The sequence below is a fragment of the Equus przewalskii genome, chromosome 9 (genome assembly GCF_037783145.1).
Source record: "Equus przewalskii isolate Varuska chromosome 9, EquPr2, whole genome shotgun sequence".
NCBI lineage: Eukaryota > Metazoa > Chordata > Mammalia > Perissodactyla > Equidae > Equus > Equus przewalskii.
In genome coordinates, this window is record NC_091839.1 from 62,724,783 (window position 1) to 62,747,111 (window position 22,329).

General features: G+C 38.2%; 1 protein-coding gene across 10 annotated transcripts in view; it reads right to left on the bottom strand.

Moving 5' to 3' along the window:
- HS3ST5 (heparan sulfate-glucosamine 3-sulfotransferase 5) overlaps window positions 1–22,329 on the bottom strand; it is a 262,876-nt gene that overhangs the window by 97,739 nt on the left and 142,808 nt on the right. For 6 of the 10 annotated variants that reach the window (XM_070556853.1, XM_070556855.1, XM_070556850.1 and 3 more), the window contains one exon: window positions 4,236–4,349. The gene's annotated coding sequence lies outside the window, so the exon portion shown is untranslated. The remainder of the gene's footprint in view (window positions 1–4,235; window positions 4,350–22,329) is intronic. The other 4 variants (XM_070556854.1, XM_070556856.1, XM_008535898.2 and 1 more) reach the window with 1 other exon arrangement.

Consider the following 22,329-nt stretch of genomic DNA (forward strand, 5'->3'; position numbering starts at 1 on the left):
AAATAAAATCTCCTCATGGGAACATTCTGAAGACTAAGAATGACTTATTTTAAAGTATTTAACATAGAACAGGCACCCTATGAATAGCAGATATTATAATTCTCATGGGTCTTCTCTCAAACAGGTACCACCCTGCTATGTATTGAAGAACTCATGTTCATGAGTATTTTTTAAGCAACAGAAGTAGGAAAATTTCTATCATATTTCACTACTTTGCAGAAAAACATAATCTGGTATTACAAAAATTATTCTTACAAATAACATTTGTATAGTGACAGTTTATAAGATACCTTTATAATTTAGGACTATGTTGTAAAATTATTCCCCAAATTAGCCATTTGTTGCTGTATTACACCAATCATTATCCTTGGAACCCATTCTACCATCAAGATGCTTAACAATGAACAATAATGATAACCTGCAAATATTAAGGAGGCTATTAAAAAAAGTTAAATGTGTTATTGTCATAGGAGTATATTTTTAGAAATGCTCGACAGTTGAAATTGGTCAAGTGGAATGGAGCAATTGCTCACAGCTCCTACGTCTCAGCAGCAGATCTTGCAAGCACAGGTCTGCCAGGTAGGCTTCAACAAAAGACACTTAGGAAAGTGGTTTCTTCTTTTTTTTTTTTGAGGAAGACTAGCCCTGAGCTAACATCTGCTAATTCTTCTCTTTCTGCTGAGGAAGACTGGCCCTGAGCTAACATCTGTGCCCATCTTCCTCTACTTTATATGTGGGACGCCCGCCATAGCATGGGTTGCCAAGCAGTGCAATGTCTGCACCCAGGATCCGAACCGGCGAACCCTAGGCCACCGAAGTGGAACTAGTGCACTTAACCGCTGCACCACTGGGCCGGCCCCGAAATTGGTTTCTTAATTTCCCTTTGACTTCTTGAATACTGTTGAAAGTGTCAGCTAGGTTGCCTGCTCTCATTCAGGTGAGAGTACAATTTTTAAAACTCTAGTAGATGGTTTCTGCAACTTTTCATGTAAATAAATGAAAAGAAAAAATATGGGTAACTTTCGTAAGTCTAAATACATATAGGTCATATGCTGAGATTAATGACTTATTATCTAACCTCAGTAGGAACGCAATTAAATGCTAAGAAATGGAAGGCACCTTAAAGTTCTCTGAGACTGAGCTGTTTTTACTACCACAATAACTGAAGCACGTGCTAACATCTCATCAAATACATTTATTTCCCTTCAGCTTCTACAAGGTCAAAGGGAGATATCAGCCACAACCTGAAGTGCCATTAACTCCTTTGGAAAACTTTTGAAGAGACTGTCTCAAGGAGCAGCAAGCTGAATCCCGCTGAGGCCCCTCGGGTGTTCCAGGCACTTCGGGAGGTGCACAGGTACTTTTAGAACCGTGTGTTTAAGACGGTATTACTCTTAGTCCTTCAAATGAGTAGCTTGCCACACAACCATTCCTTATACAAGGTATTTGGCTCCATATGCAACAGTCCTGATTTCCAATGTTTCATGCTATGCCAGTCCTTGGTTTGTGATTATGGCCATTACACCTACATTTTAAAACATGACATAACATCTTATAAGGGTAACTGCCACTTAGTAACTGATAACTTGACAGCACTGGATCAGCATTGGTACTAGAACAATCTTTTCTAGATCTGCTTCCAGAATCTCTACACAGCCATGGCATTTCTTTATCTTTGGTTTTCCTTTCTTTTCATTGCTTCCACCTTCCATCACCTACTGGAGATTTCAAACCATTTGAGGACTTATTTACTATTTCAGTGTTTACGTTTACCAGATCCATAAATATAATTTATGTTTCTGGCATCAATGATCATTTCAAAGCCATTTTGCAAATAAAATATTTTGATATTCATAATAATGTCTCGTGAGATGAGGAAACTGAGGCATCAGGAGGTTTTATGATGTGCCTGAGTCACTTGAGGTTAATGTCAAAACAGTGTACTTGCCTCATGACTCTGACCTGGGACTCACTTAACCAGCATTACTGCTTCATCATTTGTTGGTCTTTGGATTAGACTTGTGTTGGAAATTCTTCCTCACAAGCTGTGTGATTTTTAAATATGTTGGGTAACTCTCCGAATTTTAGCTTCCTTATTGGCAAATGGGGGATAACAATACCCACTTCATAGCGTTACTTTGAGGACTAAATAAAATGGTGCGTGTAAAGTAAAACACCCAGAATAAGGGAAGTGTTCGAAAATGTTAGTCCTTACAATCTCCTCTCTTGGTGATACTTCACCTAAAGGTAGTTTGTTTAGGTCGACAGAGGGTCTCTGAAGCTTCTCTGTAATTCACTGGTGGGCCAGGAGGGCAGAGTATATTTCATGTATCAGTAGGGTGACAGAATTTAATTTAACCAACGATTTATCAGTCATCTACCACATCCAGCTCAGTGCTAGGTGCTACAGATGCACAGATGAAGTAGCAGCAGCCAAGGAATTTTGGCAGTGACAAGAACAAGACTTGTCGATGATTTCCTAGAAAATAAAAAGATTCCAAGAGGGGCTAGTCTGCCAAGTTTGACAGAGCTCATGTAAGTGCTTCAAAAGAATTTCAAATAGAATAACACGATTTTAAAACTCATAAATTTTATAAGGCTCTTGAATGGCACATTCCCCCACACTCCAAAGTGTTATTTTTGTGACAATGATACTGTATCCAACCTATATTATTACATAGGGCGAGGGACGGACCATGGACGAGCCAATAACAGAGGGAATTTAGGAATGAAAGGTCAAAAAACAGATTAGATGTTTCTGCTTTGTTTCCATTACTTGAGTTACCTAGATTATAAAGTACCCTGGGCGAGAATACCCATTTGGTATTTTTTCCATCCTTTTCCTTCTGTGTCTGGGAACAGAAATACTTGTTGAGTTGAATTTTAGCCTCTGATTCAGACCAAAAGAAAAGAATTTACGACTCCACCTCAGTTGGATTAGCCCATAAGAAAAGTATTTACAGTTAACTAAAAACATCTCACAGTGAAAATACTCATTAAAAGGTCAAATCTAGTGAAATCTCACCATACTTTGGTTTAAACTGTAAGAACGGAGGAGAATAAATTTCCTCATTATCAACAGTAACTAGTCACTGCGCACCTCTGTGAGAGGCAACATGCAGAGCGAAACAGCCCAGGATTTAGGGTCAGACACTTTGGTTCTCAATCTGACTCTTTTCGTGATTTTAGGCAGTGCAGGGTCACAGGGTTCCTGATTTTAGAGTGGGGACAATGCCATCTATTTTATAGCATTACTGAGAAAATTAATTGAGACGGACTATTACCGTATGTACAGTAATAAGTAGGTAATGATTTTTGAGTGTTTAATATGTATATTAGACTATTTTAAGCCTTTTTAAAATTTATTTGCTCATTTAAACTTTATAACAACTCAAGGAGATGGAGAGTTATTATTATTCCTACTTCAGAGATGAGGAGATCAAGGCACAGAAAGTTTGTAAAAAACCTTGCTAAGGTCACCCAGCTAGTCATTGGCTGAGCAAGACCTCAAAGTCAGGCAGTCTAGCTCCAGAGTCTGTGTTCTTAACCACATCTCTATGTTCCCTCCCTCCGTCATAGCAGCTCATGACACTCCCATTTCCCCTCATCCTGGATTCTGGTATATAAAAATGCAACAGATCCTGCCTTTCCAGAAATAGACAGTTGCCCTGAGGACACAGGATATATGCATAAGGAGAGAAAAAACAATACGTGATACAGGTCATCAAATGCCAGAGAGGGGCATAACTACAAGTCCTACAGAAGTTTGGAAGAAGGGAAATAATTGGGATGGGAAATCGGCAAGATTTTGTAATGTAGGTGAAACCTGACTTAGGTCTTGGAGAAAAAACAGAACTAAAACCAGCAAAGAGGAGTTGAGCATGTTATTTCAGATAGCGGGAACAGCAAGGACAAAGGCTTTCTGTGTTCAGTAAATGAGGTTCAGTGTCAGTGCGGAAGAAGGTTTCTATATGGGAACACTGAGACCAGAGGGCAGGTGTCAGTTTAAAGTCATTCTGTAGAATGTTTTAAAAGCCCAGGAGAGTAGGGGGGACTTCCTGCTGGATAGCCACTGGGAGTTTGTGAGGGGCTGTGTGCATGTGTGCGTGCATGCCAAGTCGTGTCAAGTAGCACTCTCAAAAGGCTGATGAGACAGCAGGTGATTAACCTGAATGGGCGTAAGAAAGGTTGGATAATGGATTGCAAGAGCACACCGAGGTCTTCAGTACACATACCTACATTCAGACACTTGCCAATTATTCCAGCAATGATTATCCAGTTGGTGGATACTCCATGGCCTCACATCGCCTGCCAGCTGTCCTTTTGGCTTCTTCCCTGCTTGTTAGCACCTGGGGGTAGAGACGAAGGCAAAGTGATTTTCCAATAAGTCTTTTTTTCTCTCTGCTCCTTAGTAGCTGTGGGTAAAAATTTGTGTGCAAACATGAAATATATTATGTATGATCAGAAGATTTCTTTTTTTCAACTGTGCTCAAGTCTCTTATTAGCCAATTTGCTGATGAAGAGTAGAGTTCACATTTGAGGCCAACCCTGGACTATCTAATTGTTAATTCCCTTTGATCAGAGATGGACCTGTAAATTGGGAGCTACCCACATGTACTTTCAATCATGTTCTTGTAGCAGAATCTTGTTTCTGATCTGGCTGCTGAAATTTTTAGGTGACAGTGGTTAAATGGACTCTCCTTAAAAAAGCTACATATTGTGCATCTCGACTGACCTTTTTACAACCATAAGACGATTATCCATATCAATCACTCTTACCTTTGCTATCACTTGAATATATTAAGCAATTGCTGCTTCTTCCTAAGTTGAATATAGACTACCAAGAGACCTGAGTAATTCTCTAGCTGCAGAGTACATGTTTGGCTCTAAAACTAAAGTGTTGTATTGGAGAGAGAAAAAAAACGAAAGACACAGGAAAATGAAACAGATTGCAATGAAACAGATTTGCAATGGCAAACTTTTTTTAAAGTAATATTTCGTTGTTATTTCAGACTATTATTAAGAGTGTACTTGACATCTAAATAGATTGTTAGAGCCCGTCCCAATACATCATCACTAATATATATTTGATAATAGTACACTTAAAGATTATTCTAATCCAAAATGGCCAGAATATCCATTTTTAACTTGAATCCATTATATTCAGGGTGCAAAGCAAACACACACACACCCCACCGGTCTCTTTCAAGAAAAGGAAAAGACTAAAAATTTATAGACTTGGCTAGTAGACGGCTACCAAGTGCATTGTGACTGTCTCTTTTCTGATTAACATACTTTCATACATTATTTCCAGTTCTTCCACTTGAATTCTTGTTAACCCTTCACCTTACAATCCCAATATCACCCGGACAGTTCTGGTGAAACCAGAGAATGAGTAGAAAAAAAGTGCATCTTCAGTATTTCAGGACACGTCACACATCAACAGTGTTCACATTTTAGCCAGAAAACCTGCTCCCTTGCTTGTGAAAACTTCTTGGCATGTTCCTAGGCCCGCTGACCTCAATATAAAACAAAACAAAACAAAACAGAGGCTCAACCATTCCGCTTCTCAATGTTTGATAAACTAGAATTATTTCTAAAGTTCTCAAATAAACAGAAATCATTATAATTAAGAATAATTAAAATGCTAAACTCGAGAGGGCACTCAACATTCATTACCCTGTAGAACGCATCCCCTTAGGGTCGTACCTTCAATTAGTGCAGTTTTTACAACAGAAGACAAATGTGACAATCAGTAATTGTGGGTGTTTTGTACAAGGAACAAAACAAGCTAACTTGCCTTTAAATCACCCTCTCTCAGCCAGCAGAGGCCCTGCTGTCTTTTAGATTCTTAACATTTGTACTAATTCCAGGACACAGAAAACCAATAGATAACAGAAAAACACATTGCCTTCAAATCTTTGAGTAGATGCACTTCAGTTTTATCAACTACTCTAATTGAGTAGGTTAAAGTAGAAGATAAGATATAACATTGATTTTAAAAGAGAGTCTTTTTAAACATATTTTATAAAATTTATCAACATATTTATTCATTTAATTTACAAACATTTATTAAGCACCTATCAGGTGTCAGGGTTTAGGTTAAATGATAGTTACATTGCACTGTAAGGACTAGCCAATGGTTCTTTTTTTAAACATATACCAATTTATATATACAAATTTGAATACACTAATATATTTGTATATTCTTACAGAGTTTGGAATATAGATCTACAGTTTATAAAATGAAGCTATTCAGAGCGTTACTGCTCATTATTTTGAAGCTGTAATAAATTATTTTAATTTAAAAAATTAAATCATAAAATTATTTAGATTTTTCTTCCTCAGAAGGAAATTTCCTCTATAAAAACTGTAAAATTTTTAAGTAAAATATATCCATTTTCTTTTGCCCTAATAAATACTATTAGAATGATTAGGGTTTTTCTTAGATACTAGTGGAACTAAAATATAAGTCAAGTTGGAAATAGTTTAACAAATATTAATTACAGTTCTGTATCTAGGAGACTGTAGTAAAGCAGTTTTGCTCTGATTCAATATCAAATTGACAACCATGACCCAAGAAAGGGTTATCTTTTTACTAGCTGCCACTTTGGGCACATACATTTTGGTCTTTTATTTAAGTAGAGGAAAGAATTCATTAGGAATGTGGTACAAGTGGTTTCACGATGAATCTCAAGTTACCAATTCCACTTTTAATGATTAGTTGCCTGAGTCTTGTATTTAATTAAAATGCTTATATGAAATGCTTATATTTAAGTTAAGCATAACTAGCTAAACCTCAATGTTACTGCCTCATCCATTTTGAAATTAATTAATTTATAAAATAGCTCAAAAGTGCTGTCAAACTTTAATACTAAAGTAAACCCGTATCACTTTGCATCTCTTGCTGGTGTTGATTGTGAATCCATAGTGAGCTGTTTACGTTAGGTATGACCGCAGGACCTCTGGCATGGCTTATATGCAGTAGAATCAAATGTCCATGTTACTGATGTTTCCTTTAGACAGATGATGTATTCTTTAACTTCCCAGGCAATAATAGTCTATAATCAAGGATATGATTGTTTAAACTTTAAAGGGATCTAAATTTTATAAATTAATTTTGGCTTTAATACATTTAGGAGGAACCACTAGTTTTAGCAGATGATTCACAAGTGTGTAACAATCAGTGTAATAAAACTTTTGAGTCTGTCTGATAAGGTAACCAGAAAGTGCTTTCAAGGAAATGTTCTGATTTTAACTTCTATGTAAACAAACAGCATTGTCTATATACACAGGACCCAAGAGAGAGTGGGTGGTAATGTAGAACAATTTTTCCTGGTTTATGGATTACGAGGATGTTCTAAAAGATTCATAATAGCCATCTAGAGTGGGTGCCCTGGCTCAGCGAAAAACCAAATTCGCAAATATCCCACAATCCTTGGTGTGCTTGGTGGACAAAATTTCTAAGCTGTGCACATTTGTCTATTAACGATATTGCTACCATTTGTTAGGCACCAAATATGCATGAGGCACTGAATTAAATGCCTAATGAGGTGGTATTACTAGACTCATTTTACAGAGGAACAAAGCGAGACTTGGGGAGCTAAGGCACTTGCCCAGGGTCACATAATTAGTAAGTCACAGAGGCAGGATGTGGACCCTCATTCCATAGCTCTGCACCGTACTGGCCCCAGCTCCCCATCAGAGGTCTAAGGAAGGCATTCTCAATTGTGAGATGCTTACTGCGGCCACCACCAACAACACAACAAAACATTTCTTCCTTGCAATAACAGTGTGAGTTAATTAAAAGGTGAGGTAACACACTTGGTTGTACCATCAGTAGCTAAAATCTGTTGCTCCCAATATTAGTATTTTCTCATACCAATATATGCAGAATTTTCAAAGTTTTATTAAAATCTGGGCCTTCTACTCTTCAATAAACCCTTATAGTGGAGGAAATTTGTTCCTACCATTCTCTGACATTAGCTCAAACCTTTTGCACTGCCCGTCTTTAGAAATTTTAATTCTGAGCAGGCTATAAAACCAGACTCAGGTTACACATCCAGTGAAGCTGTAGAACATTCCTCTTCTTTTCACCCTAGTGCTATTATGCGGCGTTCCACGATGTCTTTAAGCTGTACTGTATCTCAGTTACCTCAACCACCATCTGTTTCTGTTCTTCCAGTCCTTGTTCCTGGTTTCCTAAACAATGAGTGATATGCCCACTCAAGAGCTAGACTTAGGTGCATTCTCAGAAAAGAATGTGAGTAACATATACAAATATCCCTCTTATTTAGAGAAGATGATATGAGATTGTGGTCAAAGCCAATTATCTATTGATTTTTCAGTTTAACATTTCAACCATCAACCATTATTTTAACGCTGGACAGCCTCGGAAGGTCTGAAATAGTGGAACCATTGAAATGTCGTCTTAACATAGACGGACTATTTGAGGAACCGGTAGGGGTGGATGTTCAGGTGCACTGCTTTGCTAATCTTGTGACGGTCTTAAATGCCACCTGTTTTCTGTTCTTTTCCGGCTACCATCTTCCCCTAGGCTAAAAGATTTTAAAACGACTTGGGGGAAAAAAAACTTGAGAAACTAGTTTGAGATTTTAATTCTGTATTTCATCTACCAGACAGTAAATGCAGTTAGCCGCAGCAAGTGTTCCTAATAGATAAGGGAATTGTCGCTTCACATATAATTACATCGAGGCTAACAGTAGACACAGCCAAGCATATCATCTTCATACTATTGGAAGTGCTAGTAAGTGTGAAAAGAATCCATTTTGAGGAGGGTCAGAGTTACTTTTATTTCACTTCAAACCAGGGTTATCATGGAATAAAACTGATAATTCTTTTGGGAGAACAATTTTTGGAATACTAAAAAAAATATTAAAGGGTAAATGAAACTGACTATTGTGACTAGCAGGAAGTTCAGGCATTTTGCGTTCTTTTCGTGATTGCTTTCGAATGTTAAACAGGTCGAGTTCTTTTTAAAGGAAAACATTTTATTCAGAACACTCTCCCATGAAAGCCCTCTTTGACAAAGTGTCATTTTTTGATATATTAGTACATGTCTGCCCACATTTTATATTCAAAAAAGGCTAGCAATGTTTTAACAACTTTTGACAAGCATAGGGAATTAAACTTCCACAGAATCGACTCTTAATGTAATGCTATATAGCCTGTTCTATTTTCTATTTCTTCATGGCAGGGCATAATAGTTTGTTTGTTTGTTTCTTTCTTTTGGTGAGGAAGATTGGCCCTGAGCTAACATTTGTTGCCAATCTTTCTCTTTTTTCTTTTCTCCCTAAAGCCCCAGTACATAGTTGTATATCCTAGTTGTAGGTCATTCTAGTTCTTCTATGTGGGATGCCACCACAGCATGGCTTGATGAGCAGTGTGTAGGTCCATGCCCAGGATCCAAACAGGTGAATTGCAGGCTGCCCAAGCAGAGCACATGAACTTAACCACTCAGTCACAGAGCCGGCCCCCACAACACTTTTAATTGTATCAATTTCTGGTTGAAAAAAGTGCAGAGAAGTTAAAGACGAGTAATCGGAATAGGAAAAATTCAATTCATCAATAAAATATTTTAAACATATAATTCTGAATTTTCTTGAGGAGAGCTACGCATAGAGCATTCAGTGAATTAGAAATACATAACAGGAGATAAGTCAAAGAATTTTCTAGAAAACTAGCCGAGGAATCTCAAGAAATTCAGCTCTCAATTATACTTACAAGTGACCTACTAAATCATAAATTTCAAAATGAAATCATCCCTCATCTTCTGGCAACGCAGGCTCTGCCTACTGGAAACCTCACTTGGATGCCCACCGGTACTTCAAGTCAACAAACTGCCCCTCATTCTGTGTCCCTCTGACTGTGACCCTGCATGACTGGGGTCCAGATTGCTCTCCAGCCTCTTCTGTCTCCACTCCACCTTGCCCTGCTCATTCATTCATCCAGAGCTGCTTCTTCCAATTACTTGAATATGTCAGTTTCTTGCTCCTCCACCCAGATCACTATCCCAATCAGCGTGGCTAATTTCTCCTCTTCTTTTCTATCTCAGCTTGGATGTCACTTTCTCAGGAAGATTTCTCTGACAATTCTCTCTCTAGGTGTCCTTTCTCTAGATCCTGTAGCACCCTGTTCTCTCCAATCCAAGTCCTTGTCATCCAGTGATGTCACTGTCTCTTTACTTGCCTGTATCCTCAACAGACTGTAAGCTCATGATGACTAAGACCATGTTGATCTCACGTACTGTTAAATCTACACTGCTTAGACAAGTGCTTGGAATATTCTAGATGCTGTCAAACACTGTTAAACAGATTAACGAATCATTTGAATGAAAAATTCATGTGTGATTAATGATGTTTTCTTCCTTTAGTGATAATACAAACTGTTAAAGATAACCACTTGTAAAAAATATATTAACTTATTTAAGTGTTAATGTTCTCATTTGATTATTTCATTGAGCTAGAACAACAAGTTTCACATTTTGGTTCAAGAGCTTTCTCAAACCACCTCTCTCTATAAAGAAAGTACAAGGTGGGTAATAAGAGCCATTGAAGGATGTTAAGCTCTGGAATGCCTTGCTTGGATTTCAGTTTAAGAAACAGACTTCTAACGGTAACAACAAGGGTAGATTGGAAGAGGGCAGAAAGGATTTGTGAAGAACAACGCATAACATCTAAAGGAGAAGAGGGTCTGGCTCTGTACCACTGTGTCATTATAATCTGGGAACTTTTAGCGCGACGCTCTGACTAGAAAAGGAGAAAATGTGAAACCAGTACCCATTAGTGAGTCAAGGAAATAGAGCTGGAGAAGAGGGCATCTTATGAATATTGTTATTAGATAATCAAGAGCTGTAATAATCAATATACTCTTGAGAGGACCTTAAATCTAATGAAGCAGCTGTGGATAACTAAATTATGATTATGACAAATTCAGGGAATTGGTTCAGGGTTCTGTGCATCCAAAATTCATATAAGTAATCAAAGTGAAATTGCATTAGCTGACCTCCTCAGACCACCTCTGAAATACAGGAGGCAGTTATTAAGAATACCCAAAATAACAGCATGACATAACTGCTTCTATATTTCACAAACGCCTTTGGCTACAGGGGAGGGTGGGTGGAGTTGGGTGGGGGGAGGGTGGGTAGGAGAGGAAGGACCCAGAAGGAAGAGAAGGAGCTCCTTGCAAACAGAGAAGTGGAACTCATTTCAAAAATTGCCACAGCAGTACTTTTCTTAAGTCAAGATTAAAAATACGATGAGCTTATGGAATGCTATCTGCTACAGCAAAAGCAATATAAAAACAATTTTTATTCCCACATAAATTACTTAACACAGCTACCATCGGTTTTATAGATAATGCTGGCAGTGATGGGCCACCGTGTATAAAAGAGATTCTCTGTATTTTTAGTCTTAAGCCTTCAGTATTTGTCTCTTATTTCTTATTTTGAAATAGTTTGCCAGGAACACACATGGAGCTGTTTTCACTGGCTCTCTTCTGGGCTTCCTGGGACCATCATGCGGATGTTGGCAGAAACAATTTCAAGGACAATAATAATGATGAATAAATTAAAGCCCACTGTATATTCTCCCCACCAAGGAAATAAATTTGTTTTACTGAACTGTATTTTCATCTTAAGGACTGTTTGCCCCATCCCTACCTCTTTCCAAAATGCTTCTTTATAGCAATTCTCATTACAAGAGGGTGCTACAAACTGATTCTGAGGAATTTCAGTTCTCCATACTCTTTTCTGGCAATATGCTTTTTATCAGATCATCAGACATAACGTGAAAACACCTATGGCAGTAATTTCAAATGTCTATCATCTACCACATTATACACAAATGATCTGTGGTTGCAATGTGGTCCTTGAATGCAGGGCTTTTTCAAGAAAGACAAACAAACACTATTGAAAATATAAATGGGTACATTGCAAGAAAAAGTCACTTGCAGCATTTGCAGAAACTTCCAGTTTTTATTTTTATCTTTAATCAGAACCAAGAGAACATTTCTGAAAGAACTAGTCTTGCGTTTCATTCACACAGAGCGTTATAGATACATGCACGCACGTCTACTCCCAGGTATAGACATCATTCAACTAAACTCCACACGTTGCAGCTGGAGATGGAGTCAGACTGGAACAAAGCTTTTACTGAATGCCTACTTGGGGTAAATAATAAAAAATCTACACCTTCACCTCACGCAACTCCCAAAAAACAAAGAAAGGTATAATTATTGAACATGTACAGGTTTTTTAAAAAGCACAGAGAAAGGCTCTGGGTTATAAATCTATTTTTATGTCCTACACAGCAATTCTTTTCTATGGTCTTAACTTATATGCTAGTCACTCCCAAGGATTGATATGCACTAAGATGATTCTATTGTGCAGCCAGAGCTGAGAATCCTGCTCAAAAGCCTTCTTCTGCTCTGCAATTTAGTGACAAACTCCCTAACCATTTCTCATTTCAGTCCTCTGTGCACATCTGCATTTTCCTCACAACCAAGTAGGCCTTTCACCAGGGCTTGAAAGTTATGTTATATTTTCCTATTCCACCCCCACTCCTGTCCTCAGAACCAGAATGCAATTCTACTGTAGTGTGAATGTGAAGTATTGTACATTTTAACATCCAGATTCAAGGAAGCAAGCATGCATCAAAATAGTGTTTACATTTATCATCTAAAAGAATAACACTTGAAATAGCTAGGCCTCTTGGCAATGGAAAAACATATCCTCTTTTTTAAATTCACTGTACTTTAGACTTAAACCTGTGGGAACATAACAACACAGCAGTATAATCACTCCAATATTCCTAAAGCTTTGACATTTTTAAATAGTGTAGATAATATTCAGGTGGGGCTCAAACAAATCTAAGCATCCTGCTGTTTGTAAAGCAGCCTCTTCTATGGTCGTGTGGCTAATGGTAGCAATACCCAACCCACAAAAGGCAAAAAAGAACATTCTCAATGTTACTTATTTCTAAACTACGGCAGCACACTGTAGCACTCTTTGTCAGCCCTTATTGGTTTCAAAAAAATAAAAACAAAACACTGAGGTCTTTACTCTGAAATCCATTTCTAGAATTTATCTTACTAACAAAGGACTGAGTCCTGTGAGAGGTCTTGTAGTTATAGAGGAAGAATTTCCCTTTGTAAAAGTTTATTTGCTATTTGAAAGGTGACACTTATTTGGCACTCTTAATTTATAAATGTGCATTAACAGCAACCAACTCTGTAACACCATACTTCTCCATGAACTATATGATAAAACAAAAAGATGGAAATTCACTGAAATAAAAATATTTTTTCTGCAGCTGAGCAAAACTGGTATATTTATGCATTTATAAAGGAAGAAGAAAAAATATCCCACACTTTTTTAAACATGAAAAAAATTCGGAACAAGTCCAATTTGCTTTCAGTATTGTTTCTAGTGGTTGCTATTTTTTTAACCACAATTGCGTATTCATTGAAGTTTTGCAAAAACGCTTACTCTTGGTTTTTCTTTTCTTTTATTGAAGTACACATGATAGGCAGCTGATAGGGCTTCCCTTAGCTGTTTTCATCTTGGATTGTATCTACAAGAACTCAGGTTGCCTCAAAATAAGAAAGGAAAATAAGGCACATTTCCAAAGCAACAAAAGAAAAACCTGTTTCACTGCGCTGTTACTGCAAAGATGTGTCTTGGAGAACGGGTTTTTAGATGTGAAAATAACCAAATCCATTCACCAATCAGCCCTGCATATGAATGACAGAAGAATGATAAACGCAACGAATAACACGATGAATGGCCACCAGACAAAACAAAATCTACTCTGCAATTACTTATGCAGCAAGGGTCCACACATTTTAGCCTGCCCTCTGAATCAAGAGGGAGAGACAAACGGTGGCTGGAAAAGGAAGAAGGCACCCCACCCCTCGCTCCGCCCCACCCCCCCCCCCCACCCAACGCTAGGATGTACCAGAATTATACTACACAGACTTTCACAAATGTTAAGAAAGGGAGCTGGCCATGGGAAGGGCCCCCTGCAGAAACGTGTCATTGTGAAGGTTTAATTTCCCAACTTGTTTTAAAATCTGTTGTCCTTTTTGTCAGGCTGAAATCTTTCAGGGACATGGTTCCCGAGAGCAAATAAAACATTGTGGGACAATGGACAGCTCAAGATGAACTTCTTTTTAGGCTAAGAAAGCTGTCTTTATAGAAAGCCTGCCTTTTTAAAGGGAACAGATGAGGGAGAAGATTGGTTTTTAGAGAGTAAGGGTGATGAGTGGCTTTTTACAAAATGCCATGTCAAATGAGAGTCCTTCACGCATTTTTGAAAAAGAAATGAGCAATATTTACCATATATGTGACAAGCTATTTGACAGAATACATTTGCTTTGTCTCTTTTTTCATATAGTTAGCCATTCCCAGGGACTGTATGAGCCGCCTAGAATAAGACCTTTTTGGATGGGAGATGTGGCTGGGGACCCAGGAGCCTGCCAACCCCAGGTTCTTGTCATGACACTCATTAACTTTCTCTAGAAGGTAAGCTCCATGAAGGTAGATTTGCTTTTTCTGTTTTGCTCGCTGCTCTATCTCTAGCACCTACAATCTTGTCTGGCAGACAATAAGGATGCAGTAAAGATTTGGGGGATGAACAAACGAATGTTCACACCCCAAGTTCTCTGACTTTGGCTTCTGAGATGTTAGCATGTGCCAGATACTGTGCCAAGCACAAATCATTTAATCCTCACAATGGCTATGAGAGAAAAGCAATATTACCTCTATTTTAGGACTAGCAGTGAAGTGCTAGAGTTCGAATGAGTCAGTTGAGTAACTTAAAGTCTTGAAACTTGTAGAAGGTAGAGAAAAAAGACAACCTACTTTAAGTTCAAAGTCTAAGCTCTTACTTCTCTGTGAAACCCTGGTTTGATCCTGGTTAGTCAACGACTCTGCTCCATCCACAGTCTCAGTCTTGTCTTGTATTCTGATCCCCGGTCTTATCCAAATTCTGCTCTAACTCTGGTCTTGGAATCCTGTATTGCACCTTATGCAAGCTTTGCTTCAACACTCCGATCTCCCCAGTACATCTTTCTGGTGTCGTCTCAGTCAGTGTGAGCTGCCATAACAAAAACCATAGATAGGATGGTTTAAACAATAGAAATTTATTTTCTCATAGTTCTGGATACTCAAAGTCCGAGATCAAGAGGCGGAAATATTGGGTTCTGCTGAGATCCCTCTTCTGGCTTGCAGACGGCTGCCTTCTCACTGTGGACTCACATGGCCTTTCCTCGGTGTGTGCAAGTGGAGAGATCTCTCTCTCTTTTTCTTCTTACATGGCCCCCAATCCCATTGGACTAGGACGTGGAGCCCTAATGACCTCATTTAACTTTACCTCCTAAGAGCCCTATCTCCAAATACAGTCACACTGGGGGGTAGGGCTTCTCAATATGAATTTTGGGGTGACACAATTCAGTCCATAGCAGGTGTCCTTCTGAGCTAAACTATCTGAGACAGTAACAACCAAATGCACTCTATTTCTCTGCTTTTAATCACATGATTCACTATCATACTTGTAGTAATAATTCTTTCTTTCTTCTTTCTTTCTTTCTTTTTTATTTATTTTTTATTGCAGTAACATTGGATTAGAACATTATATAACTTCCAGGTGTACATGGTAATATATTTCAAATTCTGTGTAGATTACATCATGTTCACCACCCAAAGGTGAATTACCATCCATCACCACACAATGTGCCTAATCACCCTTTTCACCCTCCTCCCTCCCCGATTCCCCTATGGTAACCACTAGTCCAATCTCTGTTCTATGTGTTTGTCTGCTGTTGTTTTTATCTTCTACTTATGAGTGAGATCATACGGTATTTGACTTTCTCCCTCTGACTTATTTCACTTAGTATAATACCCTCAAGGTCCATCCATGTCGTCACAAATAGCTGAATTTCATAATTTCTTATGGCTGAGTAGTATTCCATTGTGTATATATACCACATGTTCTTTATCCATTTGTCCTTTGATGGGCACTTAGGTTGTGTCCAAGTCTTGGCTATTGTGAATAAGGCTGTGATGAACATAGGGGTGCATGTATCCTTATGCATTTGTGTTTTCAAGTTCTTTGGATAAATACCCAGCAATGGAATAATTGGATCATATAGCAGATCTATTCTTAATTTTCTGAGGAAATTCCATACTGTTTCCCATAGTGGCTGCACCAGTGTGCACTCCCACCAGCAGTGTATGAGAGTTCCCTTCTCTGCATCCTCTCCAACACTTGTTTCCTGTCTTGTTAATTATAGCCATTCTGACTGGAGTGAGGTGATAACTCATTGTAGTTTTGATTTGCATTTCCCTGATAGTTAATGATGTTGAACATCTTTTCATGTGCCTGTTGGCCATCTGTATATTTTCTTTGGAGAAATCCCTGTTCAGATCTTTTGCCCATTTTTTAATTGGGTTGTTGGTTTTTTTGTTTTTGAGACATTGCAGGAATAATTCTTTTGTCACCTTTTGGATTCTTGTAATGATTTGGCCTTAGTAATTTAGAGATTAAATATGCATATCTTGGTCAAATATGTACTGGATTTGAAGAACTGTTCAAACTCAAGTCATTCTGCTGATGCAATCTTCCAACGATAATCTCTTGGGGATTTCTTGACCTTTCCAGAGTGTTCATTCTGGCTGTCCCATGATCAGAGTTAGCATTACAGAGGAAAACACAGACTCGGGGGTCATACGCCTGAGTCCTAACCCTCTCTCTAGCTGTGCAACCTGAAGAACATGGTGAAATTCATAAAATACGTATTTTAAAATTATTGTTTTTCCAAGTCTACCAAATCATAGATACCTCCTGATTCCTAGGAAAACTTTATAGATATCATGTGGCCTAATATAGCTTTCAGTGGTTATCGCATTTATGTGCTACTTTCCTACATGTAACTCTGAGAATCCCTGTTCTGAGTGGACAATGACCACAGGGTCAATTCAACTCTAAATTAATCCTTGGGATATCCTAAGTACTTCTTGGAATTTTCTAACTGGATGTTAGAATCAGATATCATATTCTGATCTACTTATTACAAAGCTTCCTTACCTCAGGGAAAAAAATGAAGCCTGTGACAGTCTCTCTTTAGTAAAAATAGCCTTGGTCTTTGGACTCATAGTGCGCTTCTATTGGGGTGGCAGTGAATCTTGCAGATTAGAAGTACATGGCATCATGACCAACCGAGATTTCAAAATGCTGTTGTAGATTTCATCATTGTAGACATGACTAAAATGTCAGTCCCGGTATAGGAGTGTGAACATTTTAAAAGAGAGTTTTCTTTTTGGGGCAAAAATAGATCTCCTGACTCATGAATGTTCTTTCTTAAGGGAATTCAAGGAAGTCTGATATTGTGTGTGTGTGTGTGTGTGTGTGTGTCTGTATGTGTTATGGGCACACGCTTTCTTGAACGGCAAAGTTTCTCTGGAGAGAAGACTTTTCTTTATATGTTTCATTAGCATAATTACATTTTAACATATAATAATGGGTTTTTTTACATTTGATTAAGACTATTAAAATATAAGCAACCACAGTAAATGCAAAGCCATTATTTAAAACAGAATGAGAATGTGTGCAAGTCATATATATTGCAGTATTTATAAGCATTTCTGGGAAATACTGTAACAAGTTATCACTGCTAGGTTTTCACATAATTACTTACGAATATAAAATATAATTTTATTTTATAAAGAAGAGATTGATCATCCCTAAGCTGGTATCAGGTAAAAAATTTAGACAATAACACAAAATTCAAGTAGAAAGAGTAATTACTTTCTGCAACATTTTCTTTCATCATTAACAAAGAAAATAAAGTTTTCTCTTGTTGGGCAACACCTTGATAATTAGTTTAAGTTAAGTGCAGTTTCTCCAAAAGACCAAGAGATATATTTCTCTATAATTGTAGAGAAGAGTTCTAGATAAGAAACTTAGAGATCTGAGTTCTTGCTTTGGCCCTGGCATTAAATATCTCTGAGACTTTGGGCAGGCTACTAAACCTGCTGAGCTTTCCTGACAGCAAAGGGAGAGGATGATATAAGAATAGATGAGCTGTGGCCTCCTTACAGGTTCTCCCAGTCTGTGATTCCAGGTGGTTATTCCTATTACTAGAGCCAATAGAATTAATCTCCATGAACGGAGAAGATAGTAAGGTTATTCCGGGTGAATACTATTCTTCACATGGTCACAGTGGCTAACCTTGTCATTATTAAACAGAATGCTCCAGGTGGCATCCTGCAATTAGTTACTCAAGCCCAACAGAAGCCACATTTGATGGTTCCTTACTCTTCTCTGAAGTGCATTACTCATAATGGTCTTACGCTTACCACAGGAGATAGCACCTACCCTGTAAGGTGTCAACATGTCCCTCTCTCGGGTAGGATTTACTTGATCCCCTGCTACACCACACCATGTCTCTTTTCATAGGGGTTTATATCAGATTAAACAAGAAATTTCCATCAATGCATTTAGCACAACTGGTAGTTAGCTACATACCAACGCAACTGTATCACATCTCTCTCCTTTAGGGTATAAACTCCAAGACAACTAAGACAAGGCTAGTATTTTTTTTTTTTAACTTGGTCTTTATTTTTTCCAGAAAACAAATGAACACATCTTAAAGAGACTGCTATGGTGCTTATTTGGGAAAACAGCAGCTCCCTTGCCCACTCCGACACCATTTTCAGCTCCCCAGAGATAACTGCTTTCAATTCTCGTGGTTGAATATTTTGACATTTTTGACTATCTTTGTAAACATGATTCTTATGTTACTTTGTCTTGAATTTTTAGTTTTAGGCATTGAATATTGATTTCCCTTTGGGAAGAGAAGTTTTTAGTTCTCCTTCACACTCCCACTATACTTAACACACAAACACTTTCTGTCATCCCATTCTCCCAAAATAGTTAGATCAGTAGCGATTATTATGACTGTCATCAATGCACTATTATCATTTAGTGCCATTCGCAGCTGAGTCATGTAGTGTACTATGATTGCATCCATTTTTGCACAAATCCTCACTCCCACCAAGTTAATAATTATCTTATTTAGTTTGTTTTCAATAGTTTATCACTATTTCAATTCTAGCCCTTCTGTAGGGCAAGTCTTTCAGCCTTTTCTAGTGCAAATCTCTCAATATGGTTTAACTGTATTAGCTATTCCATCAATTTCCCTCTTTTGAGGAAGTCTCTTGGAGGCTTCTGCCTGGTTCTATTCTAAACTAGTTGCTGCGAAGATGTCATCCTGGGATTTCTAATGCTTTCTTTTGGATTGTATCCTATGGTTCCTGATTTCATAAAGCCTATATATTCTACTCGCTTTGTTTCTCTCTTTGGTGAAGCGCATCCTCCAAGGGCTTCCTGAGAAAGGGCACGTGGAAGGCAGGATTTTCTGAATCTTGTATATCTAAAAGTATGTATATCCTCATAAGTAATCAATAGTGTTACTGGGTAGATTCTAGATTGGAAATAATTTTCCTTCTGAATTTTGAAGGCACTTGTCTTCTATGCAGTACCGCTGTTGAGAAGTCTGATCCTATTTTGGTACTTTATCCAATCTATGAAATCTGTATTTTTGTTCAGGAATTTCTTAGGATTTTTCTTTTTACCCAGTATTGTAAAATTTTCTATTGAATATGTTTTATTTTTATTTGCTGTGCTGGATGCTCCATGGTCCATGTTCTTTAATTCTGAGACTATTCCTCTGATGACTTTTTTCACCTCCACTTTTAAAAAAAATTTCTTACACTGGGAGACTCTTATTATTCAGAATTAGAATTGTTAGGGGCTGGCCCCGTGGCCGAGTGGTTAAGTTCGCGCGCTCCGCTGCAGGCGGCCCAGTGTTTCGTCGGTTCGAATCCTGGGCGCGGACATGGCACTGCTCGTCAGACCACGCTGAGGCAGCGTCCCACATGCCACAACTAGAGGAACCCACAACGAAGAATACACAACTATGTACCGGGGGGCTTTGGGGAGAAAAAGGAAAAAATAAAATCTTTAAAAAAAAAAAAAAACAGAATTAGAATTGTTAGACTAATTTTTAAAAATCTTCTCTCCTATTTTCCATCTGTTTATCGTTTTGCCCTGTTTGCTGGGAGAATGCCCTAACTTTATCTTCCAACCGTTTTATTTAGTTTTTCATTTCTGCTTTTATAATTTTAATGTCCAGGTATATTTTTTCTTTTGTTCTCTGAACATGCCTCTTTTTTTTTTTTTTTTTAAAGATTTTTTTTTTATTTTTTCCTTTTTCTCCCCAAAGCCCCCCCCCGGTACATAGTTGTGTATTCTTCGTTGTGGGTTCTTCTAGTTGTGGCATGTGGGACGCTGCCTCAGCGTGGTCTGATGAGCAGTGCCATGTCCGCGCCCAGGATTGGAACCAACGAAACACTGGGCCGCCTGCAGCGGAGCGTGCGAACTTAACCACTCGGCCACGGGGCCAGCCCCTGAACATGCCTCTTTGATAGCACGGTCTTCTTGTTTCATCTCTTCATACGGTCTCTATTTCCTGTAAGGTATTACTGTCTGGTTTTGGCCTGTACGTGAAATTAGATGCCTTCCTTAAACGTGTTGATCCATTGTTGTCTACTCACATTTATGAGTAAAGAGCTGTGAACATGCAAGAAATGAGTCAATTGTTCTTTTTACTCTAGGGTGACCCAGCTAGGCTGTTTCCTTAAGGAACTGCTGATCTTTATATCCTTTGGCTTTTCATTCCTGCACTGATCAAACTCCTCAAAGACTCTTTGAATATCCTTCCTGGAGAAATCTGATTGCCAGGACTCTTTGAGTCCAGTGAGGAAGAAGGCTGCTGATCTCAACATTCCATATGTAAACTCTCACTTAAATCCATTATTTTCAGTGTGGTACTCCTGTTCTCTCTTCCACCTGAGGTTCCCAAGTCCACTCACTCTCTGTTTTGCTCTAGTCATGGAATAAAACTTTAGTCTCTCAGCTCTATGGGTGAGTGAGGAGATCTGGAGAGTATTGAGTCCCTCTTAATCAACCTCCTTATCAGTAAGCTCATGTTTACTCCCCAATTCCAGAGATATACACTGAGGCCATTTCCTGAGCCTTTTGGGAGTGTTTTGGTGGAAACTGCATTGCTTCTGGACTTCGCCCACCGCTGGTTGTAGGATTCGGCACTTTGGGGTTTGCTAAGTCAGTTTCCATGTCTACATCTGCTTTCCAGCTTAAATGATTTGTTGCTATGATCTCTTATCTCATGCTTTTGTCCTTACAAGTGTGTGCCTTTAAAAGAATCCTTTTTCAGTCATTTTATTAGGGGTCTGGATGGTAGTTAATACACCATAACTATGCTGCTCACCAGCATCCTCTTCAGACAGAGCAGTCCTTGGCACTTAGAAGGTCCCTAATAAATATCTGTTAACTGAGTGAAGGAATCATGGCGGTGTATAATTCTTTTCATCCTCCTCATGTGAAAAAGGCTCCACCTATTGGGCAAATTCTCTAGATTGGTCCTATGCAGATATTTCCAAGTATTATAAGATGTTATATATTCTTTGTCATCTTAACATAAAACCATGTTTGGAGCTCTTTGGTCTCTTAGAACATCGCTATTGTGAAGATATCTTGTTGGAACTAATGCATCATCTAGACTAGAACTGACTACCAGCCTCCAACAGCGACAAAGAACTTCTATGTGGCTGATACTGCCATCTGTCTTGGTTTCCACTTAACATGTATATTAGTTGTTTGAATAGATTCTTAGATGGTGAAGGTCACTTTATTGCTGCCCTTTGAATATGGGGTCACCATGAATAACCTCAAACTGCAGCTGTGGCCAAAGAGAAAATGACTTCAACTGTTGACAAATGCTCTTGGTCCAGATTTAATGGTGGTCTAATAAGATTAAATATAGAAAATATGGGACAAAGGAAAACATGACCTCACAAAAGAATCCCATTGCAAATAACCTGACATTTTTCCCTCTTAAAAGAAGCCCTTCAAAAGGTGTATTCCACGTACTTGTGTATTCTCTCTTCTGCTCCCTCTCCCAAGGTTATTTTCAATCACAAAGCAATAATTATTATAAAATGAAAATATACTTAAAATTGATCATTATTGTCAATCCTGCCTTATTGGTTATGAACACACCATGCTATCCACATAAAAATAGGCTCCTTGTTTTATTAGAGAGATATTTAAACAGGTGGCTTACAAACTGTATTTATTTATGCTGAAATAAATGTTGTGTTATGGGCAGAGAAAGATGACATGAGAAGCAAATTCTATGAGAATCAGTCTAGGCTTTGAAAATAAAACA